Raw genomic sequence first — 21,767 nt, 5'->3', positions numbered from 1 at the left:
TATAAGTGTGCTGATGACACCCAAATCTATTTCTCCTTATCATCTTTATCCAAGGAAGTTATGACTCCTCTGAATGACTGCCTGAAGTCGGTAATGGGCTGGATGAGTGAGAACAAGCTGAAGTTGAATCCAGGCAAGACAGAGGTGCTCATCGTGAAGGGTCCTATTTCAGGTACTGAGGTATGTTAACCAGTTCTGGATGGGGTTGCACTCCCCCTGAAGGAACAAGTTTGCAGTCTGGGGGTACTTCTTGACCCAACCCTGCTCCTGGCATCCCAGATGGAGGGAACGGTGAGAAGTGCCTGTTATCAACTTCGGCTGATACGCCAGCTACACCCATTCCTGGAATATGTGGACCTGGTAATGGTGGTGCACACACTGGTAACCTCTAGGCTTGATTTCTGCGATGCGCTGTACTTGGGGCTGCCTTTATATTTAGTTTGGAAACTTCAACTGGTACAAAATATGGCAGCCAGGTTGGTGACTGGGACATCCTGTGGAGACCATATTACACCAGTTTTAAAATCTTTACACTGGGTGCCAATTTGTTTCCGAGCAAAATATAAAGTGGTGGTTCTTACCTTTAAAGCCTTACATGGCCTAGGTCCAAGGTAATTTAGGGAGTGTCTTCTCCCCTACATCCCAGTCTGCCACCTAAGGTCTTCTGAGGGAGGCTAGCTCCTGCGGCTGCCTAATGTGAGACTGGAAGCCACACGCAAGAGGACCTTTTCCTTTGCCGCCCCTCAGCTGTGGAATAACCTGCCAGTTGAGATGCGCCTGCTGACCTTGTTGAAGGTTTTTAAGCAGGCATGAAAGACTCTATTATTCTGGTAGGCCTTCCCTTTTTAGAACTCTTATTCCTTTTGCTGACTTTTGTATACTATTTTTAAGCAGTGTTGTCTTAAGCTGTTTTATTGTTGGATTTTTAAAAAAAAATGTTTTTAGTTCAAAGTCGCTTTTAGTTATATGTTGTTTGTATATATTGTCCATATGTTTTTATGTAAATGGTTTTAAACTTTGTATATTGTATTTTAATGTTTTAACTTTTGTAAACCACCCAGACAGCTTCAGCTATGGGGCAGTATAGAAATGTAATAAATAAATACAACAACCACAACAGCCCAAGGTTTGTTAGTGTGGCTGGGTTCACACATCACAACAACCCAGAATTCAATGACCCATGGGTTAAATTAACAGTGGGTTATCATTACGTGAAAATCCTGTCACTGTTACAAGGCTTGTTTTTTTAAAGGAAACATTCTTAGAATTCTCTTAAAACTGGGTAAACTTGTTCACCAATTCTTCTCAGGATGGTCCCTCAAAAACTCTTGTCCACAACTTAGTCTAATTCACATTTTTTCTGAATGTGAAATATTTAATGGGAAGTTGATTACAAAGCACAAGTTACTGTCAGAGTACGATGCTCTATTTAAAGTTTTCTTAGTTAAAACATCAGTTCCTCTTAATATCTCAAGACTTTCTTTCCAAGAATGGACTAGCTGGCTCACATCTTGACTTCCTATCATTCTCATATGCACATCCCTCACTAATTCCATTAAGAAACATCCAACACCAATATTTTTCTTTAAAAACTCTGCCCTACTTATTGCAACTCACCACCACTACCAAAGAAACCCCCAATGGCCAAAATACTATACAGACAAGTGTGCTCAAACCCACTGAAATTAGTGGACTTAAGCAGGCTTAACTGTGTATTAGTCAACAACCATGAATTTTCTCAAAAGTCTTAAAACACTATGTGTATATTTCTATTTTCTTTGCCTTGAACAATGCCAGTAAACTCAATTCTAACCAAGTTTTTTCAATAAAATTAAACAACTGGAAAGTTAAAAAAAAGTATTTTAAGTAGAATATATCACCCTCATGGAATCCCTGTCCATACAGCTCTCATTTCTTTTCATAATTTTATGAGATAAAATTATCTGTGCCATCTCACTTGCTCCTCTTTCTTAATAGAAAACGACTGCCGTGACTACCCCCATGTAGCAGTACTATTCACCATCAGCACCTCTGCACTCCCCATGTGCTTAGAGAACAACTGATTAGCACTTTGCATAATTAACCTGATTAGCACTGTGCATAATCAAACTGATTAGCACTTTGCATAATTAAAAAGAAATAACAGCAACAACAACAATAACTAAGTAATATCAAAAGCTGCTAGTCCGACAGCCAATTTGCTAGCACCAGGATTAGTTTAGTGTAGAATCTTTTATTCTTTAAAAACTATTTTAGGAGGTAAGCATCTCAAAACCCTGTATTGACTCACTGGAAATAGATTCAATAATCTGACAGTCACCAGAAAATGGTAAATTCTAGGGCTGATAATTCCATATGAACTACTGGAAACTAGTTATGCAAATAAATAAATCAGTAATTTCAGATATCTTACTGCTTGCATGTTCCAACATCACTAACTTTGTGAATGTGCATGTTACAAAGTTCACATTCTGAACAGAGAAAAAGCTCTACCTACTGAAAGTGGCCTGAAATAAATCTTTTGCACCTCACCTGTAAGAACTTGCATATGTCCTCACCAGAGGAGATGGAAAAGATTTCTTAAGTGCAATGGTGTGGACAAACTGGACACATGAGATATGCTTGCATTTTCTGCTCCCTTTTCACTGGCATAACATCAGAAGTTTGTTTCACTGTGAAGGTAAAGTCAGCCTGGGAGCCTGGATGTCATAGATCACCCCACTGTGAAAGGGCATCTAAGGTAAACAGACCAGTGGTGGGCAGCTCCAAAGGCAAAGTGAGTAGGTCCAAAAATCCTGCCTGCCCCCAATTCCATTGTTACTAATTTATAGGAGGAAGCATGCCTACTAAGAAGTAAGCATAGGCAGCATGTCTATTCATAAACAGGACAAGTTTCTGCATGTCTACTCAGAGGTAAGCAGGACTGAAACACTCAGCAGCACTTTCAAACAGCATGTCTAATCAGAAGTAAGCATGAGCAGCATGACTACTCAGAAGTGAGCAGAAAAGCATCTTCATGTCTATACAGAAGTTAAGCAGGACAAGGCTCAGAAGGAAGCAGGACTGAATCATTCAGCCTGCCCCAACCCCCTCTGCCCTGCAGGGAAAAGCTCTTATCTCTGACAAGAGCAGCTGATTTGGAGATAAGTGTTTTCCTTGGCTAAGCACCGAGAAAGGGAGAAGAAGGATGGGGAACCCCTGCAGGCTGTACTAGGCCCATGGGCCCAAGGTTCCCCATCCCTAGCCTAAATCTTAACAGGATTAAAATTCTCCTCAAGGAAATTAAAATCTGATTATCCAACAGCATTCTTAAATCTTTTAAAAACCTAAATTCTGATTTTTTCCACACTTTCCGTAATCTAGGGAGAAGCCATTAACAAAGATAATTTTTTGAAGTAATCAAATAAAAATATATTACTGCTCCAAAAAAACCTGATCAACGTGAGAACAGAAGTCAAGTATTGATGGAAGCACCAGTTCTGCAAACTGTTATGTTGGGCAGGGTGGGATGCATCTTGAGAGATTATTCAAGTCCAAATGTTCCTGGGGAAGGTAGTTCCAGCAATTCTGGGAATTATGCCAATTCCTGAGCTATATATGTAAATATTTTTAAACACTATTTTAATATACATGTATTTTAAACACATATACATCTACGTACATACATTACTACAGTACTGCCATGGAAACAAGTTAACAGTTAACAGAAAACTCACACGTCTGATTGAAAACATTTTTAAAAAGATAACCTAAACATACACACACAAAAAGGTATCTCAGTTGAAAGCGTAATCTGTTTATTCTGGGTCTCCAACATTTTTGGGCGTGCAGGCACATTTGGAAATTTGATTAACTGTCCTGGGCACCACCACAAAATGGCTGTCATAGTGGCTGTGGCTATTCACAAAGGACAAGTAACCTGCCCAAACGACTGAGTACAAAGCAAAGGGGGAGGGCCTGAGCTCCAACACACCAAACAACTCCTTTGAACCCACAGTTTTCTGCACCAACAGCAACCTGTTTCACAAAAGGCAAACTCTTTTTCTCCCACCGCACCTCTCTGCCAGCCAACTCATTCTCCCAGCCATCTGTTTTTGAGCCTTTCTACATGAGGTATTTATGATGCACTCGTGATTCCTCACTCATGGTAGCTTGTGGGTGCATTACACGAAGTAAAGTGCCTCTCCCGTTCTTTGCAACCATTATAGAGGGGGGTTTCTAACGAGGAAAGTCTGGTATTTCTGTGAATGGCGGCATGAAATCGTGGTGTAGTTATGCAATTCTGCTATACCACAGCACTACCTAATGGTTGTGTAATGGAACTTATAAAAGGGCAGAGAAAGAAACCCCCTGGAAAAAAAACATGTAAAGGAGCCAATCTTAATCCCACAAAGTATCTGTAAACAGAAGCCTTGGTAAAGTGGAATGTTAAAAGCCTCATGTAGAAAAGCCCTTTCTCTCTCAACCTGGATCATTACCCGTATTCTCTCTCTCTTTCTCTCTCTCTCACACACACACACACACACAAGCAAGCACCCAATGTACCCATCATAAATACAAACATACACAGCCCTCTCTTCTTCTCACTGCAAGCACATGAAAACCACACTTACTGTTTTTCAGGATCCCTCCAAAATCGTCCCTCTCTTTAGATCACCTATACAGTCTCTCTCCACCTTTCTTTCTCACACACACATACTCTCATCTATTCAGGCATACAAAGCAAAACCCTCCCCAACAGGAGAATTCCATTTCTCCAGATCTGGGTGGAGTTCAATGAGTTTTCCTAGGCTCCGCCCCCGGAATTCATGTTGATCCCCACTGCGGTGCTTGATTTGATCTGCAGCAAGTCGGGCGAGTTTGCAAATTTTCCAGGAAATTTGTGCACTGGGGGAGGGGGGGATTCCTGCATTTGTGCAAATTTCTGAGCAATCTGCACCATTACAGCTGAATTTGCACAAATTACATCGAATTGCACAAACTGCACAGATTACTGCCAATTGTGTATAATTTGTGCAAATTTGGCTGTCATTTGTGCAAATTGCACAACCTTCCTCAAAAAAAAAAAAAACACAAAAAAAGCAGAAAAAAGTTCCCAGAGTTCAGGGAACAGCCTGCAGCTCAGCTCATGAAAGCAAAGCAAATTGTACACATTGCAGAACTCCGTTAAGCCAAAGAAGAACTGGATTTCCCAGTAAACAACATCCGTACTCCCCAACTACTGAAGTTGCTCAAGCTGGCTCTTCCAGCTGCCGCTGGCTCCCCTAGGCATTGCTGGCTTCTCATTGCTCTCCCTACTTCTGTCCCTGATTCTCCTTGTCGTTTCCCTGACCCCACTGCAGGCTTACCGCTGCCCTTCCTAGATGCCCACTGATCTCCCAAGCCCCTGCTATTCTCTTTAGCCCCTGCCTCCCAGCTTACAGCAATGATAGAGATCCCTTTTTCTCCCTCCCCTTCTTTTTCTTGGTAGCTGGGGAAGCCTGCTGGGGAAGAATCAGCCATCTTCCTTTCCTAAGGATGTCTCTGAGTCCTGCATTTGGCCCAGACATTCATGGGAAATGAAAACGGCAGCAGCTGGAGGCACTCACTTCGCTTTGCAGAAATCCTAGCTCACGGCAAGAAAATGCTTTATTTGTTTTTAAATAAAGATTGTAAAGTAAGGTAGGGCACCTTGGTGGGTGCAAAGGAAGCTTTTCGGGGGTACCATTTGTCTCCCCCCCACACTTTAGGTGGAATAGCTCAGCTGAACATGAGCTGAAGGATTCTTGGTCAAAAGGTAATTGTAAAAGTTAACAAAAAAGGTTGTGTATGTTAAATTGGCCAGAATTTAAAGTCTGTTGCCTTAAAACATTCTTTGAACTAACAGAGAATAACCAACCTGTGTTTTGTGGGACTAATCTCATTCTTTGTAGTTATCTAAGAAAGGCATCAGGAATAGGGATGTACGAAAGTCACTTACCTTTCACGGATTATGTTGATGGTGGGGGGGAGGCGTTCCGTCCCTCCCCCCGGAATCCTCGCCAGGGGGGGAGGCACTCCATTCCTCCCCCCCAGAATCCTCCGCGGCCGGCTGTGCTCCGCGGCAGCTCCGCGGAGCAGCCGGCCAGGCCCAGCCAGGCCAGAGCCATCCGCAGCCGGATTTCTGGCCGCGGAGGGCTCTGGGTAAAAAAAAGAAAAGAAAAACCTGCATACGCAAATGGCGGCGGCTACGGACGCTGCCATTTGCATTCCTTATTTTTGCCCATCTTAGTCTACGTAAATATTTACGTAGACTATGACGGCGAAAATAAAGGAGAACGCAAATAGCGTAGCGGGCGCTATTTGCATCCCTTTTTGATTTGCCGTTTTAGCCTACGTAAAGATTTACGTAGGCTAAAACAGCGAATCAAAAAGGGATGCAAATAGCGCCCGCTACGCTATTTGCGTTCCCCTTTATTTTCGCCGTCATAGTCTACGTAAATATTTACGTAGACTAAGACGGGCAAAAATAAGGAATGCAAATGGCGGCGGCCGTAGCTGCCGCCATTTGCGTACGCGGGTTTGTTTGTTTGTTTTTAACCCACCCAGCCATGATAAGCTACGTAAATCTTTACATAGCCTATCACGTCTTTTTTCTTTTCTTTTTCTTTTTACAAGAGTGGAAATGGCAGCGGTAGCAGCCGGTCGGAAGACCACCCACTGGAGCCGCCACCGCCCGGAAGATCCGCCCCAGGTGAGTCTCGTCCTGGGGGGGATCCGCAGGGGGGCAGGGGGGTGGCAGGCCATTCCGCCATGGAGTTCGGGGGTTTGAATGCACTGGCATTCGGACTCACCGAGATCCATGGCGGAATTCTCTGCCATCCCTAATCAGGAATGAGAGTTCAAGGATGCCATTGCAGTGGCCCAAGTGCATCTTATTCCCCCCAAAACCAAAGAAGAATATAAAATATAGGCACCTTATACCAGGTCAGATTATTTGTTCATCTAGCCTGGCATTGTCTACTACTTTGACTTGCAGTGGCTCTCCAGGATCTCAGGCAGAGGGTCTTTCATATCATCTGCTATCTTATCATTTAACTGGAGGTGCCAGGGATCAAACCTGGGACCTTCTACATGCAAATCACGTCTTCTACTACTGAGCTACAGTTCCTCCATAGTGTATGAGGCTGGTCAGAGGTTCTGAACACTGTATCTGAAGCCTGATAATTTCTCCTCTTGCAGGTGTTATTGGGAATGGGGGAGAAACATGTCATAACACTGCATCTATGCAATCCAGGCTGGGCAGAGTTGGATAATGCCACATCACATTTCTTAATTGAAGGAGACATAACTTTGCTACAACACCTAGCTGCTGTAAGGTTCTGCAGATGTTAAGATATACTGGGCAGTATCCAACGGTGACTCTTTGCACCTTGCTGGTCCCACTGATTCTGTTGCTCAAGCAGCCCCTACTGCTTGCGCAATGGCAACTTAATGCTTTCCAGGGGCAACCCGAAATGAGTGGGAACGTTCATTTCTGGAAGGGGGAAGATCAAAGGAGCTTGCATAAGGAAGCACCACCAACCTGCCCTCTTCTAGAAATGAGCGTTTCTGCTTATTTGGGGGCTTGCCCCTGGAAGAGCTAAGTTGCCATTGCGCAAGTGGTAAGGACTGCAACAGAATTGGTAGGGCTGGCTGCACATGGAATGGAAGCAAGTGGTGGGCCCCATGCATGGACAGCTAGGTTGGATATTGCCCTTGGGCTTGCTCTGCAAGGCTTAAAATCACATACACAGAGCTGATGGCTGCCTCCTTTTACCAAAGCACCAGCACCTATGGGTCCTGCTGTTTTGATGCAGGGTCAATTCCAGCACCAAACACAGACCCCTTAAGTTGTTTCTGGTAACTCCTGAGCTCAGTCTTATGCTCTGTGTAGCTTGAACAACACAGCACAGCATCAGCCTTCTAGTAAAATAATGTAATGTGCAAAATGGATGCAATACCATCTAAGGTACTTTAAAGTACATTAATAGCATGGTGATGCAATTTCTCAACACTATTGCCTTCACATATACAAAATCAATATAAAAGACACAGGCCCTTATTTATATAAGTTTATCCATACATATATATTTATGTGGATACACAGAAACAGGGCATAGCATGTCAAAGATTTATACTGAATTATACATAAATGTCACATTTATATTACAACTGTATGCGTATGATTTCACACACACACGCGCACACACACACACACACACACACAGAGCGAAAGAAACAATGGAAGAACAAAGGAATAAACCTCCTACAAGAAATTTAAATAGCCTTTTTTAGAAATCCTCATCCAAAGTTAGTGGGCTTTTAGCAATCGTACATTTATCTCTTCCAAAATACACCTGCTTTCTTTTCCCCTCTTTTCTCTTCTTTTGCCAAACTAAATATTTTTTCCATCTAATGACTCTCTTTATTAGACAGCATCTAATTTGCATACATTTACATACAATTTAACTGCTTGCTTCTGAGAACAAAGAAATGGCTTCGTATTGTACTGAAGGACAATACTCAGAAAGGGAAGGTATAAAAACCAGCTAGCTCAGTGGCTGTGTATTCTTTTTGTTTCAGAAATACCAGCATTTTTAAACACTCCACTTAAAGGGTGAAAAAGATTATTCCAACAGACAATGAGAAAAGATAGTGCAGCTTCCTTTTAACACATTTTCTCTCTGGCCTGGTTAATGGGATTTAAGGTCCAAGCTTTCTTTGCTTTCCTCTATTTCTTTTATTAGATCTGATGGATTTAATTCTGTCAGATATTTTAGTTCATATTTTATTTGTATAAAAAATTTATGCAGAAGATCAACTTCAATGCTAATTCGGTATGCCCACCCTTTCCCTAACCATGAGAAATGGGAAATGGTTGAGCAATTTTGGATGGGCATGAAGTATATTGACTACACTGCTCAATGTTATTGTCAGAGGTATACTAAACCTATGAGGACCTTACCTTACAGCAATACATACAGCAAATACAAGCTTACCATGTAGCAACATGGGATTCAACAGGATGGGATGGAGTGCAGGGTCAAGCTCTACTTGTAAATACAAGGAGGAATTGTTGTCACAGCAGAAGCGGGAAGCAGCAGAGGTGTTAAGCTCTCTAGTTCCCTAGAAGATAAGAAAGAAAGAGCTGCACATGAATAAAACTTTTCATTAAAGACAGAGGGAGAGGGAGAGAGAGAGAGAGAAGGCATAAACTTGGGTATGTACCGTGTTTCCACTTTCACCACTTTCTACTGTTTTAAGACCAGCAATTCCTCAATAATTCCTCCCAAGCTTCCTAGCAGAAACATTGCCACCACTGGAGCAATTAGGTAGCATTCAGAACAATAGGAGATGCAACAGAATTTTAGACAAGTTCAGTTGTCAAGATGTGTAATTAGCATACCTAATTTCCACAGTTATTTCAGTAACTTGGGAAAAAGATGTAATTGATGATAGTGTGTGTAGGGGGGGGAGAAGCGGGGTAGCTGAGTATATGCCTGTTCTGGACAAAGTCAAACACCTCTGTAAGAACTAGATTCATAGCTTAGGGATGTTGGAGAATTCTGCCACAGATTCCAGGGAAGCCGAATGCCAGCGCATTCGGTCTCCCAGAATCCATGGTGGAACGAAGCCACCCACCCCACCACCCCGCGAAATGGGCCTGGAACGGAGCCTACCTTTGTCGGCCATTCCGGTGCTCCTCGAATGGCGGCCGTGTCTGCGGCCGCCATTCGTGTATTTCAAATGGCCGTGATAGGCTACGTAAGTATTTACATAGCCTATCACAGCTAACGCAGGGACGCCATTTGCATCCCTGCGGAGGCCGTGATAGGCTACGTAAATGTATACGTAGCCTATCACGGCAATAGGAAGGAACGCAAATGGCGGCCGCCGTAGCTGCCGCCATTTGCGTCCGTGTCTTTAGCCATGATAGGCTACGTATATATATATATGTAGCCTATCACAGCAATAGGAAGGAACGCAAATGGTGGCCGCCATAGCCACCGCCATTTGCTTCCGTGTCTTTAGCCGTGATAGGCTACATATATATTTACGTAGTGGCGTAGTGGCTGCCATTTGCGCCCCTGTCTTTTGCCGTGATAGGCTATGTAAATATATACATAGACTATCACGGCTAAAGACACGGACGCAAATGGCGGTGGCTACAGCGGCCGCCATTTGCGTCCCTGTGCAGCCCAGCGGCCGGATGTCCAGCTGTGGGCAGCCCTGGCTGGCAGCTCCATGGCGTCACCGCAGAGCAGAGCCGGCCAGGGAAGATTCCAGGGAGGGGGACGGAGTGCCTCCCCCACACTGCAGATTGCCTGGCCCTATCACAGCTTAAGGCTGTTGCTAGACCTGGCACCAAACAACAGGCAATATAAAACAGGAGGCAGTAACCTCTTTGCTCTATTGTCACATAAACAGCAAGGTATCAAAGCTCAGGTGAAATTAACTACAATTGATAGGTATCATCCATAACTCTGAATAAAATAAGGTAGTGTGCAACCAGCATATTTAGAAGAATCCAACAAAAAGTTCTGCATGTGTATATAAAAACCCAACAGAGATGGAGCAAGGTCTTCAACTTCCTAAACCAATCTAACGAAATATTCACAACAGTTGCATTGAAAATACTAGACTTTTTCACTCGTTAAACAACGGGCTATACATCACTTAACCCAGTGACACTAGCCAAAACTAAAGCATTGCCATCACTGTCCTGATTATTCAGCTACCCACTGCCTTTCAATGTGCCATTAGGCTAAATGAGTTCCCTGGGAGAAGAACCCAATATAACAAATTTTCTGATTAAGCACAGCCAGAGAATATTCCACATTTTCATATAATTTGTGAAGACTCCTAGTCATTTAAAATCCTCCTATCCCATCTGTTTGGTTATCAGGCCAAGCTGGAATCCTGGAAGCATCATCCTAATCCTAATAAGCTAGATTGTCTAGCAGGGCTAGTCCTTCTGGGAATCAACAAGACTGGCCAAGTACATGATAGGTTAGTGTTGTTCTCTGTACTAAGACAGCCTAAAACTTAAACATTTAAGACTGCAATCCTATGCCTGTTTAGTTGTCTACGTTTAGGCTGCTAAAGCACAATCCTACTCCTGTTTAGACAGAAAAAGTCCTACAACTCCCAGCATTCCCCAGCCAACCATAGAGGCCAGGGAATGCTGGGAGTCATAGGACTCTTTTCTGTCTAAACAGGCATAGGATTGCTCCCTTAGTTTTCTTCATTCCATATTTTTTATCAGTACAATGAACCATGGCTTCTCTATTTGGTCGACATTCAAGGGTGAATATATAACGGTGCATTTTGTATTGTATGTATTCTTAAATGGATTAGTTTGGTGTCTGTGAAGTCAGTGATGGACTGACAAGCCTAAAAAATAAAGCCCCTTTTTAACGTATCAGATATGGCAAAACCACAAGCACATACACAGAATCTGTCTCGGTTCACATGGAAAGCCAAACCATGGTTTAGCATTACATGAGCAAGCCTTGGGCTCACTCTTCCCATTCCTCTGCCTGTCATGCACTCTGTTACCCACATTTCTGTGGCAGTTTGCTGTTGCATCCAAGCTGGCAAACCATGATTTCCACTTGTCCTCCAAATCAGAATTGCAAATCACAATCAAACCATGGCTTGCCATTTTAATTTGGCGGGCAAGGGCAAACCACAGTTTGCCAATTCAGATGCATCAGCAAACTTTGGTTTGTTGCAGAAGAGGCCATACAGAAGAGGAGGAAGACTTGTGTGAACCTCAGGCTTGCTCATGTAGCGACAAACCAGTTGATACTCAATGCAAACTTCCAAATTAACTTCCCTGTTTAAGACACTTTTGGAGCATTCTCTGAATGAATAAGCATTTGACATATATAATGAGTTCAAGCCTTGCCTCTATGCCAGTGAATCTGCACTGAAAAGGCACAACCTGTATATGATGTCACAGTAGGTTTCGCTAGATAAAATTATTTACTACAACTCTGCAGTTCAGTTTCTTATTGCAGTTACAAAACCTGATTTAGAAGCTATCAACCAACCACCTCCAACTATAGTAGGTCTATATGCGCCACCTTCCACACATTCAATATTTGTTAAGAAAGGGAAGAAAGCAAATGCCCTTCTCTTGAAAAAGATGAACCCCTGGGATGGTTCAGAAACTCCAGCTTGTGCAGAATGCAGCCGCCCGAGTACTGGTGGGGGCGATTCGATTCAATCATATAACGCCTATACTGTGCCAGCTACACTGGTTACCAGTGCGTTTCTGAGCGCAATTCAAAGTGCTGGTTTTGACTTTTAAAGCCATAAACGGTTTGGGACCAAGTTACTTGAAGGACCGCCTACACCTATATCAGCCCGCTCATACTTTGAGATCAGAAAGACAGGCCCTTCTAAATTGCCCACCCGTGAGAGCAGTCAGGTGGGTGACCACATGTGAGACGGCCTTCTTTGCAGTGGCCCCACACCTTTGGAACAAGCTGCCATCAGAGGTCCGCCATGCTCCGCCATTGCAGACGGCCTTGAAAACATATTACTTGCCTTGGCCTTCTATTGATATGACTGCTATTGTTGCTGCTGTTAACATTATTATTGGTTTTACTGTTGGCTTTTATTGTTTTTATCACCCTTCATGGATGACTGCCTTGTTGTGGTGAAGGGGCTTGCGTAACTCAGTGAAGCCATAAGCTATGCCGTGCAGGGCCACCCAAGATGGACAGATCATGGCGGCGAGTTCAGACAAAATGTGGTCCACTGGAGAAGGAAATGGCAACCCACTCCAGGATTCTTGCCAAGAAAACCCCATGGAACGTATCACAAGGCTAAAAGAGATGACACCGGAAGATGAGCCCCTCAGGTCGGAAGGTGTCCAATATACTACTGGGGAAGAGCAGAGGGAATTTCCAAGTAGCGCCAGAAAGAGTGAAGCGACTGAGCCAAAGCCGAAAGGACACTCAGCTGTGGATGTGTCTGGTGGTGAAAAGAAAGTCCGATGCTGTAAAGAACAATATTGTTTAGGAACCTGGAATGTCAGATCAATGAATCAAGGTAAGCTGGAGGTGGTCAAACATAAGATGGCAACACTGAACATCGACATCTTGGGAATCAGCGAACTAAACTGGACAAGCATGGGCGAATTTAATTCAGGTGACCATCATATCTACTACTGTGGGCAAGAATCCCTTAGAAGAAATGGAGTAGCACTCATAGTCAACAAAAGGGTGGGAAAAGCAGTACTGGGGTAAAATCTCAAAAACGATAGAATGATCTCAGTATGAATCCAAGGCAAACCACACAGTAATTCAAGTCTATGCCCCAACCACTGAGGACAAAGAAGCTGAGGTTGATCGGTTCTATGAAGACCTACAATACCTTCTAGAACTAACACCAAAAAAAGATGTCCTCTTCATCATAGGGGATTGGAATGCTCAAGTAGGGAGTCAAGAAATCACCGGGATAACAGGCAAGCATGGCCTTGGTGTACAAAATGAAGCAGGACAAAGGCTAATAGAGTTGTGCCAAGAGAACACGCTGATCATAGCAAACACTCTTTTCCAACAGCACAAGAGGCGACTCTACACATGGACATAACCAGATGGCCAATATCGAAATCAGTTTGATTATGTCCTTTGCAGCCAAAGATGGAGAAGCTCTATACAGTCAGTAAAAACAAGACCAGGAGCTGACTGTGGCTCAGATCATGAGCTGCTTCTTGCAAAATTGCATGATAGTGCAGTCACTGAACTTGAGCCGGACATCCTCGAGAGTGAAGTCAAGTGGGCCTTAGGAAGCATTTCTAACAACAAAGCTAGCGGAGATGACAGTATTCCAGCTGAGCTATTTAAGATCCTAAAAGGTGATACTGTTAAAGTGCTGCACTCAATATGCCAACAAATTTGGAACACTCAACAATGGCCACAAGGCTGGAAAAGGTCAGTTTACATTCCAATTCCAAAGATGGGCAATGCCAAAGAGTGTTCAAACTACCATACAATTACGCTCACTTCACATGCCAGCAAGGTGATGCTCAAAATCCTACAAGCTAGGCTTCAGCAACATATGAACCGAGAACTACCGGAAGTACAAGCGGGGTTTCGAAGAGGCAGAGGAACGAGACATCAAATCGCCAACATTCGCTGGATCATGGAGAAAGCAAGAGAATTCCAGAAAAACATCTATTTCTGCTTCATTGACTACACTAAAGCCTTTGATGGTGTGGATCACAATAAACTCTGGCAAATTCTGAAAGAGATGGGAGTACCAGACCACCTTACCCGTCTCCTGAGAAACCTGTACGAGGGACAAGAAGCAACAGTAAGAACCGGACATGGAACAACCGAGTGGTTCAAAATTGGGAAAGGAGTACGACAAGGCTGTATATTGTCGCCCTGCTTATTTAACTTATATGCAGAGTACATCATGAGAAACGCCAGGTTGGATGAATCACAGGTCGGAATTAAGATTGCTGGGAGAATTATCAACAACGTCAGATACGCAGACGATACCACCCTCATGGCAGAAAGCGAAGAGGATCTAAAGAGCCTCTTGTTGAGGGTGAAAGTGGAGAGTGCAAAAGCTGGTTTGAAACTCAACATTACAAAAACGAAGATCATGGCATCTGGCCCCATCACGTCCTGGCATATAGAAGAGGAAGAAATGGAAGCAGTGAGTGACAGATTTTATTTTCTTGGGCTCCAAGATCACCACAGACGGTGACTGTAGCCATGAAATTAAAAGACGCTTGCTCCTTGGGAGGAAAGCTATGGCCAACCTAGACAGCACAGTAAGAAGCAGAGACATCACCTTGCCAACAAAGGTCCATCTAATCAAAGCTATGGTTTTCCCAGTAGTAATGTATGGCTGTGAGAGCTGGACTATAAGGAAGGCTGAGCGCCGAAGAATTGATGTGTTTGAACTGTGGTGCTGGAGAAGACTCTTACGAGTCCCTTGGACTGCAAGGAGGTTAAATCAGTCCATCCTAAAGGAAATCAACCCTGAGTGCTCATTGGAAGGACAGATACTGAAGCTGAAGCTCAAATATTTTGGCCACCTAATGCGAAGAGAAAACTCCCTGGAAAAGACCCTGATGCTGAGAAAGACTGAAGGCAAAAGGGAGAAGGGGAAGGCAGAGGATGAGATGGCTAGCATCACCGATGCAATGAATATGAACTTGAGCACACTCCGGGAGAGAACAGAGGACAGGAAGGCCTGGCGTGCTATGGTCCATGGGGTCACGAAGAGTCGGACACGACTTAACGACTGAACAACAACAACAACATCGTTTTTATCATTATATTTTTATCACTTTTAATATTTTAATTGTTTTTATGCATTTTATTGTTGTAAGCCACCTAGGGAAGGCATCTGCCCTGAAAGGCAGCCAAGAAATATTTTAAATAAATAAATAAATTATACCGAATTATACCACTGTCCTCTTGTTGCCTTTCAAGTACCATTAATAGCAGTGGATGGATCCAGACTAGGGATAAATAGATCTTTCAGTTTTGGTTTCTCTCAGTTTCTCATTCTCCCAACCTTCATCATTCCATTTCATTTCTGCATCAGTTTGCAACTTTTTTTTTTTTAAGTCTACATGGAAATGTATTTGCATTTCCTTATGCATTTCTCCTAATATATGAATTTTTGTACACACATCTGCAATGGATCGATAGAGGTACAGACAGCAAACAATTTCCCCTCACATATTGTTATTTTGGTTTCTCCCCCCTCCCCTAATATAATTTTTTTTAAAAACAGTTTGTGTTCGGTCTGAAAACTGCACCACAAAATCCTGTGAAGTATGAATAACAAAGGTTAACTGCATTCCAGTTCGTACTTTGATTTGGGAAGTTAAACTTGGTAAATTCATATCAAAATGTAAACTGAACGAAATCCTCCCCCATCCCGAATATAAGCATAGTCATGACTACCCTAAGTACAATGATTTCAATTGGTCTACTCTAAGCATGACTGACTCTGGATCCAACCCACTGTTTATATTTATTTATTTTTAGATTTATGCAACACTTTTTCAATCTATAAAGGCCTCCAAATTTTAAGGAATTTTCACGTTAATATTTTTGAATGGTCAATATACCTTACAGACCGAGGCTGCTGTTTTATACCACATGTGAATGGCGAAGGATCTCATAGAAGACAACACTGTGGCTGTTCCTAAGCTTCTTAATTCCTTCACCAGAAGACTGGCAAAGTGCAAGCCTGACTATTCATTAAAATAGCGGCTAGTTGTTACCTGCTAGATATGTATTTTAGTTGTATGCTTTATGTGTTTTAGCACATTTCATTTGGGATTCTTGTTTTAAGGAACTGGCAGGGTTAGAAATGTAAATAAATAAACAAGTGTGTTTTCTGTGGACTATGTGAAAGAAGAGAAAAAGTAACTGAAAGCAGAATCTGTGGACAGGACCCATATCTGAAGCAGGAAAGCCAACTCATCAAATGATCCACATTCGAACTTGAACCTTTTACACTAAAGTGAAATTTCAGCTCCAAAAGCATATATTATCATAATCGTCATCATCATCACATTATTATTATTGTCAAAAAAAATTAAGATCATAAGAGCCCTGCTAGATTAAATCAAAGGCTTATCTAGTACAGCATTCTGTTTCTACCATGGCCAATAGCACCCTCTCACTTGTGTTCCCCAGCAACTGATACACAGAGGCGTAGGAAGTAATATATAGCCATCATGACTAGTAGCCATAGCCTTATCCTCCATGAATTTGTCTAATTCCCCTTTAAAGCCATTGAAGTCACTGGCCATCACTACATCTTGTGGTTGTTTAACTATGCATTGTGTGAAAAGTACTTCCTTTTATCTGTCTTGAATCTTCCACCATTTAGCTTCATTAGGTGAGCCCAGGTTCTAGTATTGTAAGAGTGGGAGAAAAACATACTCACCCTTTTTGTAAGCTAAACAGTTCCAACAGAGATGTATGAGAATTTTGTTTTTGCTTGCAAAACATGCAAATACGCCCTGAAAACATGAATCCCCAAACACAATTGCGAATGGAGGCATATATCTGCCCAAAATATTCACAAATAGCCAGATGTGCTTGCCTTCGATTTGTGCAACTTCCCCCAGTTTGATTTTGTGCATGTTTCCTAATTTGCACAAGTTTCCCATGCCGACTGAAAGCCCTGCATTTATCTATGGAGGAAATCTGCATGAATTGGAAATTTGTGCAAATTTGTGGAAATTGGAGCAAATTACAGGTTCAATTGCTGCTCAATTTGCACACTTTCCTGTTTGCACAGAGTGAGCAGCCACTGAAAACATAAACAGGAATCAGGCACTTGATGAGCAGCAAGACAACATTCAGAGAATCCTAGCAATCTTGAACATTGCTCGTTCACCCATCTCTAAGTCCCAAACTTTGCAAACTTTCCTAACAGAGGAGTTGCTTGGCCCCTTGATTATTTTGGTTGCCCTTTTCTGCATCTTTTCCAGCTCTACAATATCTTTTTTGTGGTGTGGTGGCCAAAATTGTATACATTATTCCAAGGGTGGTCACACCATTGATTTGTTTAAAGGCATTATGATATTGGTAGTTTTATTTTTGATTCCTTTCTTAATGACCCCCAACATTGGAATTTGCCTTTTTCACAGCAGCCACAGACGGACTGACGTTTTCAACAAACTATCCTGTACAAACCCCCCATCCCTAGTCAACCACCACCAACTCAGACCCTATCAGCATATATGTGATTTTTTTTTTTTTTTTGCCCAGTGTGCATCACTTTACTTACTTACACTAAACCACATATCCCATTTTAGTGCCCATTCCCCCAAGTTGTAGAGATCTTTTTGGAGCTCTTTGCCCTCCCTTTTTGTTTTAAGCAATGTAGGACACAATCCTATGCATGTTTAGATGGAAAAAAAGTCCTACAACTCCCAGCATCCCAATGCTGGGAGTTGCAGGACTTTTTTCTGACTAAACATAGGATTGCACCCCTAAATAATTCGGTGCCATCAGCAAACTTGGCCACTTTACCCCTCACTCTTAACTCCAGATCACTTATGCTAAAAAGTACCTGTCCCAATACAGATATTTGACCATTGGTCCCAGAGAGGTAAAATTTAAATGATAGTTACTACGGTGATTACTAAGGCAAAATGGCTGTAAATAAAGATCAACTGCTTTGTGACAAATAACTTGACATATGACTAATAATAATCAACATCATCAGTTATATAGCATTCACGTAAGCTATCTTGCTGTAATCTTTACAAGAACCCTGTAAACTAGACCAGTATTCTAGATTTGGGAAGCGGGTGAGGCTGAATGACAGATCTATTGTGGCATAAGCTTCACCATGGGAATACAGTAGAGTAAATGCTATAGCCTCCTTAACAGAAAAACAGGAATATGGCACTGAACACCTCAACAGCAGATATCCATTTGCTAGACATTAAGACCCACCTGACAGAGCCAGCAAGATTGTTCAAGCAGCAAATATAATTTGGTGCCTGTAATTCAAACTGGATATAGAACAGCCTGGGTTGCCCAATTTTCTAAGGAGGGCAGAGCAATCCAGAGCACCTGATCAGCATTAAGCCTGTCACTTATTGCATATGGAGAGATAGCATTGGCAGAGTACTTGTGAAAGGGAGCCTTGGACAAGATGCAGTATAAACCTATCCCTGCTCACTACTAGAATTATTAATTCAGGCACCAGTAATTACACGGCTTGGTTGGATGGGGAATGGGATATAAGATGTGGAGTGCTTTATCCGCTCCAAGACCAATGCTGGTTTTGGCACAACTTTTGCTCTAGCAAGTTACAAAAAAAATAAGCAGGTGCTAGCAATCCGAGAGACCACACGCCAGCTACAGCTGCTTCAGCCCGATTCAATTACATCTGCCTGAAGAGTCCCAGGACACTGAATCAGATGAAGAAACCTATAGGTTAAAGGAATCCACACACATCCTGACAGTGTGCCCTATTCAATCAAGTATGTCTCTGTCCTGTGACAAGGGGAAGAGAAGCATGAAATCAAAGCAGAGCTTGCAGCAGGTAATCTTTTCCAACCTTGGTGGAAAAGGGGGAAGCTAGCATGTAACATGTCTGCATTAAGGTTCGATTATATTGAAAAAGCCCTTTGGAACTCAGGCCTTAAAAATACTTTGAAATAGGCTGTCAGTGTTGCCTCGCTTCCCAAAACGCTGGGTGCAGCACATTTGCTGAACATACTCTTGGGATCAGGACTTCACTCCAAACCTTGTTTGTACAAAAAAGGAGCCAAGCAGCTGGGAAATTCTGGAGTATAGTGTGTCCTCATTAGTTCCCATCTGCCATCAGAACTCAGCTCATGGCAAGTTTGGCTAAGTCCTGGTGTTCTCAGGTCCAAATCTGGGTCAGTTTTAATTACACTATACAGAATTCAGCATGCAGTTTTTTTTCTAAATCTTTATTATACAGCACAGAAGAACGGGCAGCTCTCAACTAATCAATTTTTTAAAAGTACATATGTAAAACTTTTAAACCAGGTTAGACAGACAGTGGGTGGAAGATATGATTGAGTACAGGGGTTAGTTAAGCGAACACTGGGTCACTAGCAGTTAGTTCTGCTTTAAAACTTCAAAAGAAAAAGGAGGGATCTCTCCATTTATAAGTCAGAGTATCCGGAATGTCGGATGTACACAAGTTGCATTGCTCTTAATGTCAGCCTAAATTACTGAGATACACTACGCTACCTATAATTATTATTACTTGTGTGTTGAAGCCACAAGACATGTGAGTAGGGAGCTGGAAAAACGCCAAGAAATGAGTCTGTGTAATGTCAGAACAGCCATATGCAAGTCTAACTCAGTTAACTGAAAGCGAATTTGAACATGATGCTAGGGGCAAAAACTTAGCCATATAGTGCTATGCATGCCTGCAGGAGAAGCTGCCACCACCGGGGAAGAGGCGTGCCTGCTGCTGCTGGGCCTGCTCCTGCCGCCACCAACACCAGGCTTTCCCTGCGGACTTCTGCCTGGCAGACCGCCAGTCCCTGCAGGACCAGGCCCCCAGGTACGGAGCCAGCTGGGCTGCTTCCACCTGCCCCTTCCTGGAGGGGCTACATAAGCTGGCTGGCTGAGGTGGCCTGGAAGAGCCAGGGCCTGCAGGAGAAGTTGCCACCACTGAGGAAGAGGTGTGCCTGCTGCTGCTGGGCCTGCTGCTGCTGCCGCCACCGCACCACTGCCGCCACTATCACTACTGTGGACTCCTGCCTGGCATTATTTTTAAGGAGATTTTTTAGTTGTTGTTGTTTGTGTCTTTGTTTTAATTTCTGGGGGATTCTGTTGTGTTTTTAGGGGTGGGTATTCCTGCCTGATAGGTGGGAGCGAGGGGGCATGTGTCCACCTGATGGAGGCAGTGGGGGGAGGGGAGGGTTGGGGGCCAGGGGGCCATACTAAGGCTGGGTGGCAGGTGCTGGCGGAGTGATAGGGGCAGGCCATGCCAGGTATGGGGAACAAAGGAGAGATGTGTAGTATCTGTCCCCTGCTCCAGGCCTGTCCAGAGCCAAAGGATGGCTGGGGGAGGCGTGACTCCATCTTCTCACCTTCGTTTGCTGCTCTGCAACGCCGCGTCTGTTACCCAGAAAACCTCCTTCATCTATGACATGATCCTGGATGAGGGTGCAGACCTGGCATGTATTACGGAGACCTGGCTGGCCGAGGCCGCTGCTCCAACTCTTGCAGCCATGTGTCCAGCCGGGTTTTCGTATGCACAGCAGCAGAGGGCTGGGGATCGGGGAGGGGGAGTGGCTGTTATCTACCGAGAGTCCTTGATCTTCACCAGACCCCCTCTCCGGGAGACCAAGGTTGCTGAGTGCATGTATTGGAGATTGGGCCCGAAGGGCAGTCTGGGAATTCTGCTCGTGTACCGTCCACCCCACTGCACGACGGACTCCCTGGCCGAGGTACTTGAGGTGGTCTCTGATGTGTGTGTACAGTCCCCTAACTTATTGTAATAAGTACATTGGGGGACTTCAATGTACATTCAGAGGCCATCCTCACAGGAGCACCTCAGGACTTCATGAAGACCATGGCTTCCTGGGAGCTGCACCATATTCTAACTGGGCCCACCCATGTAGCCGGTCATGCACTAGACCTTGTGTTTGTTTCTGGAGAAGCGGGGAGTGATCTGGAAGTCGGGGGTATATCCACCACCCCCTTGTCATGGTCAGATCACTATTTGGTGACGTTGGACTTCTCGGTTCCACAACCCCTCCGCAGGGTGGAAGACCCATTAAAATGGTGTGCCCTATGCGTCTTATGGATCCGAATGGATTCCTGAACGCACTTGGTGATTCTCTGGGGCACGCCAATGGCCACTCAGTCGAGACCCTGGTGGGTAGGTGGAATTCTGCAATCACTGGGGCATTAGATCGGGTGGCTCTGAAACGCCCTCTCCCCCTGAACAGGGCTCAGACTGCACCATGGTTCAATCCGCAGTTACGAGCTCTGAAACAGGTGGTGAGACGGCTAGAGCACCGGTGGCAGAAGTCTCGCTCTGAGGACGATCGGACACAGGCTAGAGCTGTATCTTCAGCCTATCATGTGGCGGTGAAGGCAGAAAAAAAGGAATGTTATGCTGCCTCTATCGCGTCTGCAGAGTGCTGTCCCAGGAGGCTGTTCCAAGTGGTCCGGAGCATGGTTGGTCCTGTGGCTCCGGAACCACTGGAGCATTCTAAGGCCTCCTGTGAGGCCTTGGCAAGGCACTTTGCAGATAAAATTGAT

At 43.8% G+C, this 21,767-nt stretch overlaps 1 protein-coding gene across 50 annotated transcripts in view; it reads right to left on the bottom strand.

Moving 5' to 3' along the window:
• ZBTB20 (zinc finger and BTB domain containing 20) overlaps window positions 1-21,767 on the bottom strand; it is an 809,278-nt gene that overhangs the window by 612,499 nt on the left and 175,012 nt on the right. For 43 of the 50 annotated variants that reach the window (XR_014789034.1, XR_014789033.1, XM_084843086.1 and 40 more), the window contains one exon: window positions 9,000-9,126. The exons of the other annotated variants lie outside the window; for them this stretch is intronic. The gene's annotated coding sequence lies outside the window, so the exon portion shown is untranslated. The remainder of the gene's footprint in view (window positions 1-8,999; window positions 9,127-21,767) is intronic. 50 annotated transcript variants of the gene reach the window in all.

This window comes from Heloderma suspectum, chromosome 3 (assembly GCF_057233095.1).
Source record: "Heloderma suspectum isolate Gila_16-S chromosome 3, 16-S_ref, whole genome shotgun sequence".
In the NCBI taxonomy this organism is placed as follows: domain Eukaryota; kingdom Metazoa; phylum Chordata; class Lepidosauria; order Squamata; family Helodermatidae; genus Heloderma; species Heloderma suspectum.
The sequence above is the reverse complement of the archived record's forward strand: the minus strand, read 5'-3'. Positions and strand labels throughout refer to the sequence as shown.